The following is a 19,304-nucleotide window of genomic DNA, read 5'->3' on the forward strand; positions in this document are numbered from 1 at the left end:
TACAGGAAGAAGTATATATGACTCAACCACCAGGTTTTGAAATTGAAGGGCAAGAACATAAAGTCTGCAAATTGATCAAGGCTTTATATGGGTTAAAACAAGCTCCCCAAGCTTGGTATGCAAAAATCGATGAATACCTTAGGAAAGTTGGTTTTCAAGGAAGTGAATATGATGATACTTTGTATGTGCGACAACAAGGTAAATATCTGGTGATTCTTGTTATGTATGTAGATGATTTGGTCATTACTGGAAACAATGATGATCATATTACACAGGTGAAAATAGAGTTACATGCAGGTTTTAAGATGATAGATTTGGGATTACCTCACTACTATCTTGGAGTTGAAGTCTTCCAATGTCCACATCATATTTTCATTTCTTAGAGTAAGTAGCAAACAGAGGTTCTACAACGATTTGGAATGCCGGATTGCAAGCCTGTTCTTACCCCCATGGAGCAAAACTTGAAACTTTCAAAATTTGAAGGAAGGGAAAAGGTGGACAGTACTACTTACATACAGTTGATTGGCAGCCTGATTTATTTGACAAACACTCGCCTTGATCTGTCTTATGCAGTTAGTATTCTTTCACGTTTTATGCAGGAACCACATGACAACCACTGGAATGTAGCCAAAAGAGTTTTTTGATATATCCAAGGAACAAAAGATTTTGGTCTTCTTTACAAAAAGACTAAAAACTTTGTACTTGGTGCATTTTCCGATGCCGACTTTGCTGGAAGTATTGATGATTGAGCATCAACATCAAGTTATTTAATGAAAATGGGGTCAGCAACAATGTCTTGGAGTTGTAAGAAACAAGCTACAGTGGCTACTTATTTAACAGAAGCAGAGTACATTTCAGCATGGGAAGAAGCATGTGAAATTGTTTGGTTGCGCAAAATTTTGCAGGACTTGGGCATTTCTCAGACAGAAGCTACGTCATTATTCATTGATAGCTAGTCAGCCATCAAGCTTGCCAAGAACCCAGTTTTTCATTCGAAGACAAAGCATGTGGACACCAAGTATCATCATATCAAATCTCTTGTTGCCAAAGATGTCCTCAAGCCAATTTATTGTCCTTCACAAGATCAGATCTCCGACATTTTCACGAAACCTCTGGGCAACATAAAATTTACTAAGTTTAGGGATGAATTTGGTATCTGTTATAATGTATCTTTGGATCATAGGGGGGAATGTTAGATGATCCAAAAATAAATATTATCATAGGTTATTAAGTTAGAATAAAATAATTATTAATTTAAGATATTAAATTAATAATTATTAATCTAGAATATTTAATTATTTAATGGAGACATTTAGAATTAGTATATTGTTGTAAAAGATATGACTCTACAAATGTGTTGTATCTTAGGCTCTAATTTAGGAGAATTGTTAGTAAGTTGTTTGAATAGCTTTTATTGTAAGTGGACACTTGTTATTTCATAAGTGATCCATAATTAGAGGTAGTTAGGACATTGAGCTTATAAATAGCTCATTGCAAGAGTGTTTGGTTGTTCGGGTGTAAAATCTTGCAAAATTCCATATGTAATTGTTTTTCTTATTAATAAAATTGTGTCTGAGGACACTTCTGCCATTAGAGAGAGAGAGAGAGAGAGAGAGAGAGAGATGGATGGAAGCTAAAGAGGGAAGAAGAAAGAGACACATAGAGGTAAATTCATATCTTACATTGTATTGACCATTATTAACTATAGAGAATGAGAAAGTAAGGCTTTTACAAAAGGTAGAAGAAGTTGGATTTAGAAAGCCATGAATATTTTGGTTTTTCACTAAAATAGATGCATTGATTTAAGTGTAGATGCTGATTTTCTGGTCATATTTAATTGATTGCACTAGATGCATTGGTATCAACATAGTTGTTGATTTATAATCCTATTTAGTTGCTTGCACTAAATGCATTGATTTCAATGTATATGTTGATTTGCAATCCTATTTTATTTCTTGCACTAATGCATTGATTTCAATGTAGATTTTGATTTCTAATCTTATTTGATTTATTGCACTATATGTATTGATTTGATATATATGTTTATTTTTATTCTTATTTCATTGCCTGCACTAGATGCATTGATTTCAATGAAGACGTGCATTTATGATTTGATGTATCTATATGTATTATGTACATTAATTCCAAAGTAATTAGATTAATAGTGTAAATTGATTTCAATGTAAGCATAAAAAGACTTATTAGCGATGTGCATTGATTTCTATCTTTTTTCCAAGGAAAAAAATCGTAATTTTTTTTAAGAGTAAAAAATACATTTTGTGAACATACATAGTGTGCATGCAGTACATCAAAATCATTCATGGACATAAAAAGTACATCAAGCTGACAAAGGTTAGGAAAATATCAAGAACTACAAAGTAGAGGAAAATAAAAAAATTAACAGAAGAATTAGAGAATTTAAGAGTGATAAAAATCACTTAACTTCTCCTTTCTGCCTTTCCTTTTCTTGACCTTTTTCCAGCCCCAATGGTTGGGTTCCAAGGGAACAAATGAAAATTCTATGGCAGTTGTCTCCGCATGAACTTCACTTTCTGAATCTAAACTCTTTGATAAATGGAATATTTTTGTTCTGTACACACCATTTTCTATCAAAGCCTCATTATTTTACATTTTCGATCCCCGAGTCTCTTAAATTTCAAGGTCTTCTTATTAACGGAGCATATCCCCACACTGGCCCTGAGCAAACACTTATGATTTCCCTAGAGGATTCTCCATAATTTCCGCTTCTTCTTTGTTTGTTGGGTTGGGATTTGTGGTCTATCATTCTCTTGGTTTGTGGGCTTGCCCCTTTTTCTTCTTTGGGGATTTTTTTTCTAGGGGCATATACTCTATAGGTGACCTATCTTAAAGCACGTATGACATTTAAACATTGTATTCTCATAGTCTAGTACTTGTTTCAATTGGAACTTTTTGTGCTTCATTTGAATGTCATATGGAAGCTGAGGTTAATATCTATACATATTCTAGCAAAAGAAAAATACCTTTCTCAGATCTCTCCAGATCCACTTTTTTGTATTTTCCTAATGTGTTTACTATTTCATCTAGGACTTTATAGTGCAAAAATGGGATAGGTAAATTTTGAAGCCTCACCCAAATTGACATTTTAGGAATCACCATGCTTATGGGATCAGACTCGGGGAACCATGGTGTAATGAAAATATTTGCGTTACCCCAGAACCAGGTTCCATCATGCATAGCTATCTCCAAATCTTTCAGTGTATCAAATTGCAAAATAAAAAATCCTTTTGCGCATAAGTAGATGTCACAATTTCGGGTCCAAGAGGAAAAAAACCACTAAGGGGGAGCTTCACCTTTAGGAAAAAAAAATTGAAACAAAAAATAATAGCCTTATATTGAAGAAGAACAAAGAGTGAGTTTACTTCTAGGATATTTAACTCCAAGGTTGGGGCTTGTTCCATTTATTCCACTATGTATGGGCTTAGAATGAAATGATGTTGGTTTGCTAAAATTTCTTTCTTTCCTTGTACAACATCTTTGAAGGATATTTATCCATTAAGGTTTTTATGACCTGAAGCTCCACTACGTAATCTTAGGGATAGAGAAATGTTTGAGTTCCTCACTATAATATAGTCTTTTAGTTGGCAAGGGTCTTGTAAAATATTTCTTGCAATTGTTAAGTATTCTGATTTTGTAGGGATTCCCACTTTGTCTCAAATTAGATTCTTTAGTGAAGCTAGCACATCAAACCCGCAAATCCAAAAGAGAATGAACTTTTCGTTAAATTTGTTCATAAAAATATGGAATGACATTTGACCTAGAACATAACAAGTATGGTCCAAGCTAGAGGATTTAGAGAAAAGGGTAGTGACAACGGAGAAATGAGAAGAAATAAAGCCAAGTTGTAGCACACATGAAATCCATGAAACTTCCAAAACAAGAAAAAGGTATTTCTAGGGGATTAATATGGAAAATAAAAAAATAGCATTTTACGGCACTGACCTTCAGGCAACTAGATAGGTACACCCTCCACACCCTTTTTTAAAAACGGAAAATTCCATCAACACTATCAACACCTCTATTTAAGCACATTTATAGAAAAAGGAACATAACTGAAGTAGGTCTGAACAATGAAGAAAAACACACGGCCTAGGCCTCCACAACCTTTCGAAACCATTAGCACATCAAGTCAATCGGTGCATGAAATAACCAAAGCCATCCATGGCCTTCCCTAATAACAATGCATATTTCATGCTCCTCATCCTTTGAGGCACATAGAGCCATTGGATTGAAACTAGATTTGTTGACAATGTGAAGTTCCCATCAGGGATTCAATTTGGGAGAAATAACATACCACGTGCATTCATATTTGGGGATATATATTGAGGAAAAGATTACATAATATATTCAACATATAATAGGTGGTAACTTAGGGTTTTTATATTGGCAAGTATAAAAAAAAGAGCTCAAAGTTAATGAAAAAATATGAATGGGTATAAAAAATGTTAATGAAAAAAATGATACCTATAATAACTAGTTAAACTAGGGGTTTTCTAAATTGGGAAGGTGATTGGATTTGTATTGGTAGGGGGTTAAATAATGTGGTCTTTTAGAGATATTTTATAATATGTAGTCAAATTAAGGATATTGTTTAGTATGTCATGCAAACATGTGATATATAAGAGGTTAATTGAGTGAAGCTCCTATGGAAGTTCTTCTCTTCAAAATGGAAAAAACAAAGAACAACTCTTCATCACCATAAAAGCATTGATTTTCGTGTTACAATTATTCAACCATAAAGAAAATACTTGAATTTTCATCTTCAATAAAATTTGTGCTTACCTAAAATGTTTTCTTCTTGAAACTGAAAGCTATTTGCAACTGACTATATCCTTATTATTTCCATTTTCCTTCATTGAACATTGTGAGTCACTTTGCGTTTAAATAAGGTAATAGAAAACAACTACCATTCGAACATACGTAGGGTCCAACACTCCATAAGTCACAATGATTGACATTGGAGACAGCTAATATATTTAATATTGGAGGGCAAGAGAGAGAAGTATGATATTTACTACAATATCTTGAGTTAACGATTTGAATAGTCGACGATTTCAACTTCAATTTTCATATGATCTATATGAAAAGATGACAAAACTAATAGGTGTGGCAATAAGAACAATAGAATAAAATAGTTTAAGAATGGTCAAAATGAAGGCTATTTGCAATTGATTACATTCTTATTATTCACATTTTTTATCATTCAATATTTTTAGTTTGTCACATTGCATTCAAAAATTTTATTTCATCATTTTTCATCATTCAAGTTATTGTCTCTATGATCTCAAAAAGTTGAGGTAACTAACTAAATTTAAAATTCAAATAACTAGATTAATCTTAGACATATTCAACATATTTAAATGATCAAAATAATTAGATGTTCAAAAAATTTTGTAATACCTTTCATGAATGAAACCAACCTAGATCCATCCTACCCTCAGATATATCAAGTGCTGAGAGGGATGAAATATATCGAGGTGCAAACCTTTCCTCAAGTTTTCTACTCAAAAACATGGTTTACACCTTGAGGGATTTGATCATTCTTGCCACTTGATAGATGCGGGGTTAAGAAGTATATAGGCTGGTATTTAAAATATGTGTAATTTCTTCATTATTCAATAAGGAGTTGATATGTGAAATCTAAAACATATTAATAATAAACAGAATAACAATGTATGTTATAGATAAAGTATTACATTATATATTCTAAGTAAAATATTTCAATATTATATATAAAGTGAGAAAGAGAGGGATTTTTGTGCTTCTTAATTGAAGGTATGGTGAATATTTCTAAATCCTTTAATGCTTAATATAGATTTGATATATAACATTTAAAAAAATATTTATAAACAAATTCTACACACACACACAGTTTCTATCCTAGGAATATATGTTTTCTGTTTTCAAATATGATGGAGGCATGCATATACCTTACATTTACAATATTTTATTAGTATGTTGCTCAAGATCAAAGATATGTGTAATTTCTTCCATGTTCAACATGAAGTTAACACATGGTGTGTGTACATGTGTGTGTTAATCCCATATACAAAGTGATAAGAGGGATCAAATCTCTGAAGGAGAAAACTTTCAAGTTTTTCCCTCTAAAAGAAATTGGTACCTCAAGAGATTTGTTATCTCGTGAGATTTGATAAATCTGAGGTTAGCATGAATATATATTTAGTTATTTTCTAACTCACATATATTTGGAATTGTTTCTATTTTAGGCATTTAAAAAAACATTTTCTTATTTTGTTTTGATAAAATTGTAAATATTAAATGTTAATCTTACATATATTAACTTCACTTCCCATTCAAATAACGACTTTATCAATTTGAAGTTATAAGTTTGGAAAAAATTATATTAATAATGTTATTTTTTTACTCTCTCTCTCTCTCTCTCTCTCACATACACACATAAAACATTCAAGGAATTACAAATCTCAATGATATCTTGAATTAGACACACCTCTCTCTCTCTCTCTCTCTCTCTCTCTCTCTCTCTCTATATATATATATATATATATATATATAGATGACAATACAATCTTATCGAAATATTTAGTTGATAATTCACATTAAACTTTTGTGTTAGTAACATTTTATAAATATTATATATAAATTCCATATTAAGAGTGGAACAAATTAGGAATCTCTCTTAAAATGGAAACCAAAGATAAAATAAATAAATAAATTTTTCTATATATAAAGTTTATATAAAATTATGTTATGTAAAATAATAGTGAGATATTTTTTGTTATTAATATATTTTTGTTTTTAATATTACATGTGAAGTGCATGTAGAAGTGTTAGAAATATTATTTTCAAACTTTTTTTACTTTAAAATACTTTATATCTTTATATAAAATTTGATATTAAGGTGGAAATTGAAGTATTTTAATTGTAGTTGACATTGATTTTTTTTGTTGTTAGTATTTTTAATTTGTTAATGTAAGTATTATTTTATTATTTTCAAATGTAATTTTAGGTGATGACATCTCCTTATCTCTTGGCATAAAATGTCAAAAAGTGGAATACTAACCCTTCTAGAATGAAAACAAAATTATATAGTACAATATATTACACTTCATTAGAGAAATTTTGAGGTAAGCAATGGGCCTTGAAACAAAAAGGTACAACCAAAATCAACTTTATAAGAACAAATATGATTCAAGCTGACAATATCAACCATGGGAGATGATTCAACATTTTTAGACTAAAAAACTAAAAATATAAAGTTATAAAAGAATAAAAGACTACGTTTTTAACACGTATTTTCAACTTATATCCCCGAAATTTTACTCAAATTTCGAGTGAGAGTGCTCATTAGATGCATAATTTAATTCTTCATCCAATGAGTACCCATGTTGTATACTTTAGATGAACCCTAATACATTAAAAATGAGAAATACATGACACATTGGCAAAGAACTTTTTGGAAAAGTACCATCTTAGATCCATCTTAACTACATATCTATCGAGCACCGAGAGGGACCAAATCTCTTGAGATGAAAATATCTAATATGCAAAGAAATTTGATGCCTCTTAGCACTCGATAGATCCGTAGCTAAGATTGATTAATCCCCCCCTTTAAGTATGCTATATTTCACATGAATATCATGAGTTCTCATAAATAAGTAGCTCCAAAAGCATCGGTAACCTGACCAAGTCAAGTTTACATTAAATACCCAACAAAAAATATTAAATAAATAATAAGTTATAATTTTTATTTTAACAAAGGTTATTTTTAGTTTTATGCGAAGTTTACCTTAACTACCTAACAAAAAATTATAAAAAGAAATAATATTTTTTATTTTAACGTAGGTTTTTTTTTTTTTTTCATTTTATTTTATTTTAATCAAGGCAAAATATTTACAGTACAAGAGATTACAACATCTCCTACATACCGGGATAGAGAGCACCACCCAGTGCAATTATAAAAAGATTTTTCATTAGGAATAGTTATTTTTCTTCCATCCAATAAATCACTTTAACCTAGTTAAAAAATGACAACATTATACAATATAGTTGAAACATTAGTAGTTTGGAATCTTCATATATTGATGTTTATACAATATTAAAATTATGAATGAAACATCTTACCTTTGGAATGGACCCTAGCAATTTCTAACATAAAATTAATTTAATAATAATATAATAACAACAATATAACAATGATAAATTGATGACTTTGATATATTAATTTGGAATTTTAATGCGGGGAAACTTTTTGTTGAAGATAAATTTGTGATCCATTCAAATTCAAGGTATATGATAAAGGAACTCTTAAACACATGACTTTCATTTAGGGCGACATTCATTTCTTTGGAGAAATTTATTTTTATTATTTTTATTTTTGAAGGACAGACATACTTACACATCACTCCTATATTAGGTTGTAGAAAGTGCCTTTGAGCGCAACAATCCACACTCCAAAGAACACTCGACATAGTAGTCAACAACTAAAAATTATTATAAAATTTTCATGCTTTCAATAACAATATTTCACAACACAAAGATTCTAGAGAAATTTTGGTAACATAAGAGTGAATTATAAACACTTTCTACCTCCAAAATCAAAATTTAATAAATACACATAATACTACTATATAGTATTTATGGTTTTCCGATTGAAACTACTTGAAATCATAAACAATTAATGAGTAATTTAATGTTGTTTAACATTCATTACTTACCACTAACCAAAATATATCCTCGTTTTACTTAACAAATAAATGTTTATCATTATCTAAAATAACTACTTCATCACACAATTAAAGAAGGTATAGGACACTCATCCCACCACTTATTTTACCAATTATAAATTAATGTATATAAATATGTTGATATGCATGTCTATTTCAGAATAGGCTTTTCAGAATTTTATTTTAATCGCTGGTAATTATTAAGTGGATGGTAGAGATTTAAATTCCATGAATGCTTATAATTCTCTAAAATAACAACTTCATCACACAATTAAAGAAGGTATAACACACTCATCCCACCACTTATTTTATCAGTTATAAATTAATGTATATACTTACGTTGATATGCATGGGTATCATTCTCTAAAACAACTACTTTATCACACAATTAAAGAAGGTAAAACACACTCATCCCACCACTTATTTTATCAACTATAAATTAATGTACATAATTATGTTGACATGCATCTCTATTTCAGAATAGGTATTTCATCATTTTATTTTAATTGTTGGAGGTAGAGATTTAGAGTCCATGAAATATGCTAGAATATTCATAGTAGTATTTTTGTATCCCAGAGGAACCCAATAGCATGCCAAACAGGTAACTACCTGTAAAACTCTAGGGGTTTACGACCTCTCCTTGTTGTTGTCGATTTGAACCTCAGTCTTCCTTGTTTCAAGGATTTAACAAATTTCAAATTAACCAATTGTGCTACCCCTAGAAACAATCAATACAAATAATTATTAGGTGGATGGCTATGAATATCCACAAAATATTTTAGAATATTCTTAGTACTATACACAAATAAAATATTGAGATTTATCTCCAAAATAATTATACCATTTTCAGAATATTCTTGGTAGTATACACAAATAAAATGTTGAGATTTATCTCCAAAGTAGTTATGTCAATTTTTTTCTTTTAATTAAATTGACTAATTAAAAAAAATATCATACGAGAAAGTGTGTTATGAAATGGGTTATGGATAAGACATTGTATTGGCCCATGGTATTGTAACCAACCATATTTATACATTTTCAATATGGGTTATTCTAAAGGTTAGGAAGAATGAATGAAACCCTTCCAACTAATGTTCAATTATGGAAAAGAAACATGACTAAATATTATGTAATACATGAAATATGTATATTTCCATTAAAGATATTAGCATCTTAGTTAAAAAAGTTCTTTTTGAGAAGTTTGTGATTCTGATTGATTAGATAGACATTCTATATAAGTATGAGGGTGATGTGTGATTCCTATATGTGTCCAACATGGAGTAATTTGTTCTATTGAGAAGTTTATGATGGTGGTTGATTGAAGGGGCATTTTATATTTCAATATGAGGGTGATGTGTGGTTCATGTCTCTCCTCAACATGGAGTTTACATGATTTCTTTAAAAAACATTACTTTAAATAAAAAACAATGTCAAATATAATAAAAAAATTAAGTGAATATATATATTCTATTTGCTAATTTGTGTGAGTTCTGACATGATTGCATGCTTAACCTTTGGCTTGTGATATGCATATTTTGTTTGCTACTTTGTGTGAGTCATGAGATGATTTCATGCTTAACCTTTGGCTTGAGAAATCGCCACGTAGGGGCATCTAAGCCATAAAAAACATCGAGTTTATTTAAAACAAAATTTCCTCGTAATAAAAAACAATGTCGAATATAATAAAAGCATAAGTGAATATGCATATTTTGTTTGGCAATTTGTTTGAGCCCTAAGATGGTTTCATGCTTAACGTTTTGCTTGAGAAACCGTGACCTAGGGGCATCTAAGCCATCAAAATCATCACAGTTCGCACTAGGCCTAGGCCACACCAACCCTTAATATGGATGGAGTTTTTACCAATGGATTTTCAAGCGAGTGACCTTCATATTGCATTGACGACATCTAAGCCATCAAAGTCACTAGGGATCACACCTGCCCTAGGCCACACCAACCCTTAACATGGCTACATAGTGCGTTAAGGAAACACCCCATCAGTGTCTATTCTACTTCAGGTAGGGCAAAGTTAGTTAGATTTAATTAGAATCATTATAACGCATTAAGAATCCCATTCTTATTGTGCTAGCACGATATATTTTCAATATTACAACTTAGTATGGAGGAGATGTGGTAAAAATATTTGAGTTTCACTCTAAGAACCATAAATAAAATATTTTCTATATTTTATATCAACTCTAGTAGAGGAGGTTAATTTTATCTTTTATATTTATCTTATAATAATTTTAATATTCATCCTAACTAACATATTTCAATATAAACTTCTTATATATAGAGAAATCAATTTTATATATATATATATATATATATATATATATATATATATATATATATATATATATTAAATCGATGGACTAATAAAATTAAAATCAATAAGTAGCTTAATAGTATATTTAATCATATTAAATTTTATATAATTCAAAAAAAAAATCTTAAATATAAATTAATATTTATTATTAATATTTATTTATTTTCTAAAATAATTAATAAAAAAATTATATTTAATAAATTTTCCTTGTGTTATTATTTATTTTTAAGCTTGGCAAGACTACATCTTCATCATGTCAAATATATCACCGAGGACTTCACATTAATGAGTGCCTTAATAGAGCACATCCTTGACGTACCTTCACAGAGCTAGGTCCCCATAGACATTACAATCATTAATTTCATTGCTTTAGCTTTATCTATTTTCCTTTATTTATTTTTATAGTTGTAGTCTAAGACAAAATGAACTTTTTCCAAAACATTTTTATAATTAATTTTATTAGATATCGTTTTGGGATTCAACTGCGTTAAGTAAGTCATTCACGTATGACCATTTCCCTGAGTGGTAGTCGTAATTTACTAATTTCTCATGAGTTTTGAATAGTTCACTTAGCACTCATTGCATCGGGTGATGCTCACAGGGGTGAAGAAGTGGGATTGAAACTAGTGAAATCAATCACATAGCGTCAATCATCACTTCTAGGGCTTGCACCCAGTAACCAGGACTTCCCGGGAGGTCACCCATCCCAGATTGCCTCTAGCTCAAGTGCGCTTAACTCTGGAGTTTTCCCCACAATCAAGACCACTTAGCTTGCTACCCCATTTGCAAAACCTTAGCAAGTATTGTGCCTCATGAACCATTCAAGTAGAGATCCCTTCACTCTTTCTTGAATTTAAGTATGGGGGTTTACGTAGTGCATTATATTAGATATCATTTTGGGATTCAACTGCGTTAAGTAAGTCATTCACATATGACCATTTCCATGAGAGGTAGTTGTTACTGACTAATTTCCCATGAGTTTTGAATAGTTCACTCAGCCCTCATTGCATCGAGTGATGCTCACGAGGGTGAATAAGTGGGATTGAAACTAGTGAAATGAATCACATAGAGTCAACCATCACTTCTAGGGCTTGCACCCGGTAACCAGGACTTCCTGAGAGGCCACCCATCCCAGATTGCCTCTGGCTCAAGCGCGCTTAACTATGAAGCTTTTCGCACAGTCAAGCCCACTTAGCTTGCTACCACATTTGCAAAACCTTAGCAAGTATTGTGCCTCATGAACCATTCAAGTAGAGATCCCTTCACTCTTTTTGAATTTAAGTATGGGGGTTTACGCAATGCACTATAGTAAATATCATTTTGGGATTCAACTGTGTTAATTAAGTCATTCACGTATAACCATTTCCATGAGAGGTAGTCGTAACTCACTAATTTCTCATGAGTTTTGAATAGTTAACCTAGCACTCGTTGCATCAGGTGATGGTCACAGGGGTGAAGAAGTGGGATTGAAACTAGTGATGAATTACATAGCGTCAATCATCACTTCCGGGGCTTACACCCTATATGCAAGACTTCGAGGGAGGTCACCCATCCTAGATTGCCTCTCGCTCAAGTGCGCTTAACTGTGGAGCTTTCCCCACAATCAAGCCCACTTAGCTTGCTACCCCATTTGCAAAACCTTAGCAAGTGTTGTGCCTTATGAACCATTCAAGTAGAGATCCCTTCACTCTTTTTTGAATTTAAGTATGGGGGTTTACGCAATGCATTATATTAGATATCATTTTGGGATTCAACTGCGTTAAGTAAGTCATTCACGTATGACCATTTCCATGAGAGGTAGTCGTAACTGACTAATTTCTCATGAGTTTTGAATAGTTCACTTAGCACTCATTGCATCGGGTGATGCTAACAGGGGTGAAAAATAGGGATTGAAACTAGTGAAATCAATCACTTAGTGTCAATCATCACTTCCGGGGCTTGCACCTGGTAACCAGGACTTCCCGGGAAGTCACCCATCCCAGATTGCCTTTGGCTCAAGTGCGCTTAACTGTGGAGTTTTCCCCATAATCAAGCCCACTTAGATTGCTACCCCATTTGCAAAACCTTAGCAAGTATTGTGCCTCATGAACAATTCAAGTAGAGATCCCTTCACTCTTTTTTGAATTTAAGTATGGTGGTTTATGCAGTGCGTTATATTAGATATCATGTTGGGATTCAACTGTGTTAAGTAAGCCATTCACGTATGAAGGGATCTCTACTTGAATGGTCCATGAGGCACAATACTTGCTAAGGTGTTGCAAATGGGGTAGCAAGCTAAGTGGGATTGATTGTGGGGAAAGCTCCAAATTTAAGCGCACTTGAGCCAAAGGCAATCTGGGATGGGTGACCTCCCGAGTAGTCCTGGTTATTGGGTGCAAGCCCCCGGAAGTGATGATTGACGCTGTGTGTTCATTTCGCTAGTTTCAGTCCCACTTCTTCACCCCTATGAACATCAGCCGATGCAATGAGTGTTAAGTGAACTATTCAAAACTCATGGGTGATGCAATGAGTGCTAAGTGAACTATTCAAAACTCATGAGAAATTAGTTAGTTATAACTACCTCTCATGGAAATGGTCATACATGAATGACTTACTGAACACAATTGAATCCCAAAATGATATCTAATATACATGAATTAGTTACGACTACTTCTCATGGAAATAGACCTCTCATGGAAATGGTCATACGTGAATGACTTACTTAACCCACTTGAATCCCAAAATGATATCGAATATAATGCACTCCGTAAACCCCGATACTTAAATTAATTTTAATAATAATAAAATCACAATCTTACTGTATATTGTATAACACTATAGTGAAAAAGTCATTTTGTCTAACTATTAATAAAATTATAAACAATAATGTAATTTTTTAGTTACAAAACTTTAAATTTTAAATCATATAATTTACATGAGATTGTGGTTAGTTATGTTAAAGCGAATTAATCTACCACTAAAAAATAAAATAATAATATTAAAGTAAATAATAATTTATTTATTTAACCCCTACATTTAATAATTTTAATATAAAAATTAATATTACTTAAATAATAATCACAATTATATAACCATATGTCTTGAGGTTGTTATTTAATCAATAATCATTTGTGTTTGTGTTGTTTAATTATTATAATAGTGCTAAAAACTGTTTGTGTTGTTTAATTATTATAATAGTGCTAAAAACTTTTTGGTTAAATCTTGATCTTGGTTGTATAAACTTGCTTTTTGACCGGCATATATGGATTTAGTTTTTTGAAAAGTCTTTGCGGCAGATTGTGACGTTCAAAAAATTTATGATTATAACAAATTTCATTAATTTAAACCAATTATATGGGAAACTATGCCCAAAACCTGGAATAACAGATAATGTACGGCCAGTAAAATAATATGAAAAAATTATTGCATTTCTAAAAATGGACGAAAAAACTCATAGTTGAATATCATTTATATTCCTTGATCTTGGAAGAAACCAGGGACCTTCCCAAAGAACTATGTACAGGAAAACACAGGATACTTGTTAAGGCAGAGGTCAAATAAATCCATAACAAAGCCTCATGTATCATAAAATATATAGAATTTACTATGACATATGATACATAGAATTTACTATTACAGATACATGTTAGGGAAGTTTTGAATAAACAAATTTAATCCCTTTTCAATGATAAAAACATTAACATAATCTAAAAACAGTGAGACATTGCAATGTCTTAGCTACTTGGAACATCTGAAATGCATAGAAATGCATAGAGATCTAATTAACCATCTCTCGATTCTAACAATACAGTATCAATATATCTGAGCAACAATATATCCAAATCTCCTTTACCCCTCAGCTCATCCTGAGGACACGCTGTACTGAGGGCGCATTACAAATTTAGTGTATACACAGTCCCTTGTATTGTGATGACTCTGTCAACTAGTTAGTTTATTCCTAAGATTTCGGCCATGAGCATCTACATCCAAATATTGGTGGTATAAACCAAATTTTGCATATAGATGCCGTTAACAGCTTTGTAATCCCAAGCTGCCTACAGTTGCAATCGTAGATTGAACTCTGTTGTGCAGGTTTGGTATTGGAACAATGTTATTTGAAAATCTTAAATTATTCTCAAGAAACACTGGTATGATGATATTTTCACAATCCATGTTGGGGACCAACTGCAGGTATCCTCTCCTCAACAAGAACAGGAAGACCGCTAACCATCCGTGCAGTCAAAGTGGAAACGCATTTTGGATTTACATGGAGTGGACGCAACCTGAACTTTGAAATGACGGAGGCTGCGATGTATTTCATCTGAATAAACGCCATTTCTTTGCCCAGACAAACGCGAACTCCGCCTTGGAACACTGCAAACTTGAACGGACTCTGCGGAACGAAGACGCCTTCGTCGTTGAGCCACCTCTCGGGCCTGTATTGGAGGCAGTCGGCGCCCCAGATGGTCTCCATCCGACCCATGGCGTACGGGTGGTAAGTCACCCGGTTCCCCTTTCCCACAAATGTTCCGTCTGGCAGGAGGTCCTCGTGCAGGGCGTGCTTGGAGTCGAAGGGAACCGGGGGGTAGAGTCTCATGGATTCGCAGATTGCGGCGTGCAGATAATTCATGCTCTGCAGCTCCTCGTAGGCAAATAGAAGCGCTCCAGATGGGTTAATATTTTCTGGGTTTTCAAGTTTTCTTGCAGCGACGAGATCCGTTATATCTTTGTAAATCGCTTCCTCTACGCGGGGATGAGAGGACAAGAGCCAGAAAAACCACGTTAATGCAGCCGACGTGGTGTCTCTGCCGGCCAAGATGTAACAGATGACTGTGTCTCGAAGAAAATGTTCCGTCAGATCGTCATCATTTGGTACTACGTCCGTCGCGAGCGCCTGGACGAATCTGGAGAGGAGGTCCGGCTGAATGCAGTTGCGAGTGGTAGCAGCCATCATCTCCCGTCTCCGTCGACGGATGACGCCCGTGGCGAAGTCCTGTACAACCCTAACGGCTTCTGCGAGGCGTTTCTCCGACCCGATGTTCAGCTTCTTCTTGATCTTCCACAGCAGCGAGATCGGCGCCGTGGCTCTCCTAGCGCAGAGTTCCGTAGCGACATCGAAAGCGCGGGCGAAGTCCGAAACAGGAAGGGTCACATCCAGAGAAGCTGGATCAGGTTCTACCCCGAACGCGACCTTGCAAATCGTATGGAATGCGGAGCGTTGCAGAATGTCCTGCAAATCCAAGCACCTTCCCGTCTCACTCGCATGGTGTAGAATCGGAAGAAGCTGATCCGTGACATCTCCCACGGCTTTTATACTGAAATTGCGCAGGGACCGGGAGGTGAAATGGTAGCTAGCAACCTTCCGCTGCAACCTCCAAGCATCGCCGTCGGTATTGAAGATCCCTTTTCCCAGAAGGTCTTGGAGGATGGCTGTGAAAGGCTCGCCCTTGGGATAATTATCGAATCGCGTCTTGAGAATGTGCTCAATATTCGTGGGATTGGCAGTTACCACCGTCCGAACTGCCCCGACACGCTCCACCACGATGGTCTGTGTGGGAGACTTTGCCAGCATCTGGGCATACCACTCCAGCAGCAGGCCGCTGCCTCTCTTCTTCCAGAAAGAAAACAACGAACCCACCAACGGATAGGTTTTGGGACCGTAAACGGCCTGCGACTTGGGATTGCTATAACGGCTAAGGCGACATATATATGTACAGAAAAAGCAAAACGAGAGCAGCCCAAACACAAACGCAGTATGAAAGAGAAGAGGAAGCTGATGGATCTCCATTGAAATATTTTCCATGGCTTCTCGTTCTGATACGCCCCTTTTCTTAAAAAGATGGGCTATGAACTAGACACTGCCTTTCTGTTTGTGATCATCCAAATACACTGAACAAACAAACGTCCATCGATGTTTGAGTACGAGCATGGCAATTATTTAGTGTGTAAATAGCTTCTCTGAACCTGGACTATGGTCCAAAACATGGATTCACCAAAGCTGTGTCATGACTACGCAATTTCCAGTGGGCTGATAAGTGGGTTCAGAAACTTTGTGTTATACGGTAATGATAGAGACCTAGTGTTACTGGGCGTAGGGTTTGACGTTGCGATGGACTTCGTAATTATTGCCCAGACTTGAAAGGATGGACCCGGGCCTTTGTCGGACAAATGTAAAGCAATGATGTAATGAATAATTTCTTGAAAAAGCATAAAAATAAATATAACATTTGGGCTAATTAGTGGATGCAGAAACCTTTTGTTATACGGTAATTACTTGACGCAGAGGTTGACATTGCGATGGCCTTGCTAACTATTGGCCAAACTTCAAAGGATGGACCCGGGGCTTTGTCTGACAAGTGCAAATCAATAACGTAATGAATAATTTTCTGAGAAAACATAAAAATAAATATAACATTAATTTTTTTCCTTTTAAGTGTATTTTAACTTTATGGCAAGAAAAAATCTTAAACGAGAATATGGTGGATGCTTGTAATATTTTGTGGTAGAATTTGTTTACCTTAGGGTCGATATTTATAATGATTTTAGGTGGTTTTTTCTGACTTTGCAATGGATGTTTATATTAATGATATTTTGTTGTGCTTTCTTACTTTCTAGTGGATCCTATTAATATTATGGGGTTGATGCTTATAATGCTCTATGGTGGATGTTTATAGTACTTTATTGTGGGATTATTATATGTGTTTTGTGGTGAATTGAAATATATCCTATAAAGGTATGTGACAGTTTTACCATATGAGCTTTCTGGTAGATTGAAATATATATTACAAGCTTTGTGTTAGCAATTTTTTTTTAATGTAGTTTATGTGATTTCTGTCATTTCATATATTAAAATATTAATTGAAGAGCATATATTGAAATATTAATGGAAGAATTTGTTTATGGATAAAGTTTTTAGAGTTCACTGTAGACCGTTGAATTTCGATGCGTGTGTGAGATAGTGGGATTAAGTCCGATGTTTTAGCCCGAAAGGTTATGATTTATTGTTTATTTACTTATTTTATTTAGAATAAGGAAAATATAAACAATAAAGTATAACTAAAAGTTTTTTCTTTCAATGTAAAGTGGATCAACAGATGAAGATTTGTTGAATTAATTTATTTTTTTATTTTTTTAATTTAATTTGCTGTTTAGATTGATTGTCAAGTGAATTTGTTCACCATATGTTTAGTCTTAATGCTTATCAATGGCTATAGTGCATTAAAGAGTTTGTTATGTTGCATTGAATTTTAATAAATTCAAAAAATTATATTCATGTCAAGTGGCTTTCCACCCACCAATTTCTTTATGATTTGAAATTATTCCAATTCCAATAAGTTATTCCATGATAAGTTCCTCAATATTATTTATAACATCCATTTATATATAACCAGATTTTATTTAGTAAAATGATCTATTAATTTTAATAAATTTAAAAAATTATATTCGAGGTGGCTCCCCACCCACTAATTTCCTAGCGATTTGATATTATTCCAATTCTAATAAGTTCCCATGCTAATTTCATTATTATTATTTATAATATTCATTTATAATTCTCTTTTCTCTTAAGTTAAAATTGAACAATAACCTTTTTATTATCTTTATGAAGCATTTCGCTATATCAACCAAATTAATATTTTGAATATAGTGGTACTAATTATTTAAAAAGATTATATATATATATAGAAAGATTATAATAACCAATAGAAAAAATATGTAAATAATAAATTAAAACTAAAAAAATTTTATGAAGGTTAAAATAATGCTTCCTTAGCCAAAAAGCTATGCAAGAGTACAAATAAATTTCAGAAAAGTTTTTTCATGTAATAAAAAATGAAATTTCAAAAGATATGCACAAAAAAAGAGGCTAAATGTGACTGAGTTTTATTAACAAATGTGATTTCAGTTGGTTGTTTAGCTAGTCCCTATGAGAACAATTGATAATAATTTAATTCATAAGTGTTTGCGACATAAAAGACTTGCAAAAACACTCATAGCATAAAAATATGATAAAACAATATTAAAAACCTTTAGGGGACATAAACGACTTGCAAAAACACTCATAGCATAAAAATATGATAAAACAATATTAAAAACCTTTACGGGGCCATTCTGATAGGATTAAATCAACAAAGATTTTTTTTTTGAAAAAAATTAAGTTATTAGCATCGGCATTATATTCTAGACTTTCTATAAGCATAAAAAATGCAAGAAATAAAAAGGATGAAATACCTTTCCTCTTTGTCTCTCTTTTGAAA

General features: G+C 32.9%; 1 pseudogene; it reads right to left on the reverse strand.

Annotated features, from left to right (window-relative positions):
* Positions 1-15,203: 15,203 nt before the first annotated feature.
* LOC149156332 (cytochrome P450 94B3 pseudogene) lies at positions 15,204-16,852 on the reverse strand (annotated as a pseudogene).
* Positions 16,853-19,304: the final 2,452 nt, after the last annotated feature.

This window comes from Pinus tabuliformis, chromosome 9 (genome assembly GCF_031772625.1).
Source record: "Pinus tabuliformis cultivar Carrire ecotype Pingquan chromosome 9, CPIR1, whole genome shotgun sequence".
Classification (NCBI taxonomy): Eukaryota; Viridiplantae; Streptophyta; class Pinopsida; order Pinales; family Pinaceae; genus Pinus; species Pinus tabuliformis.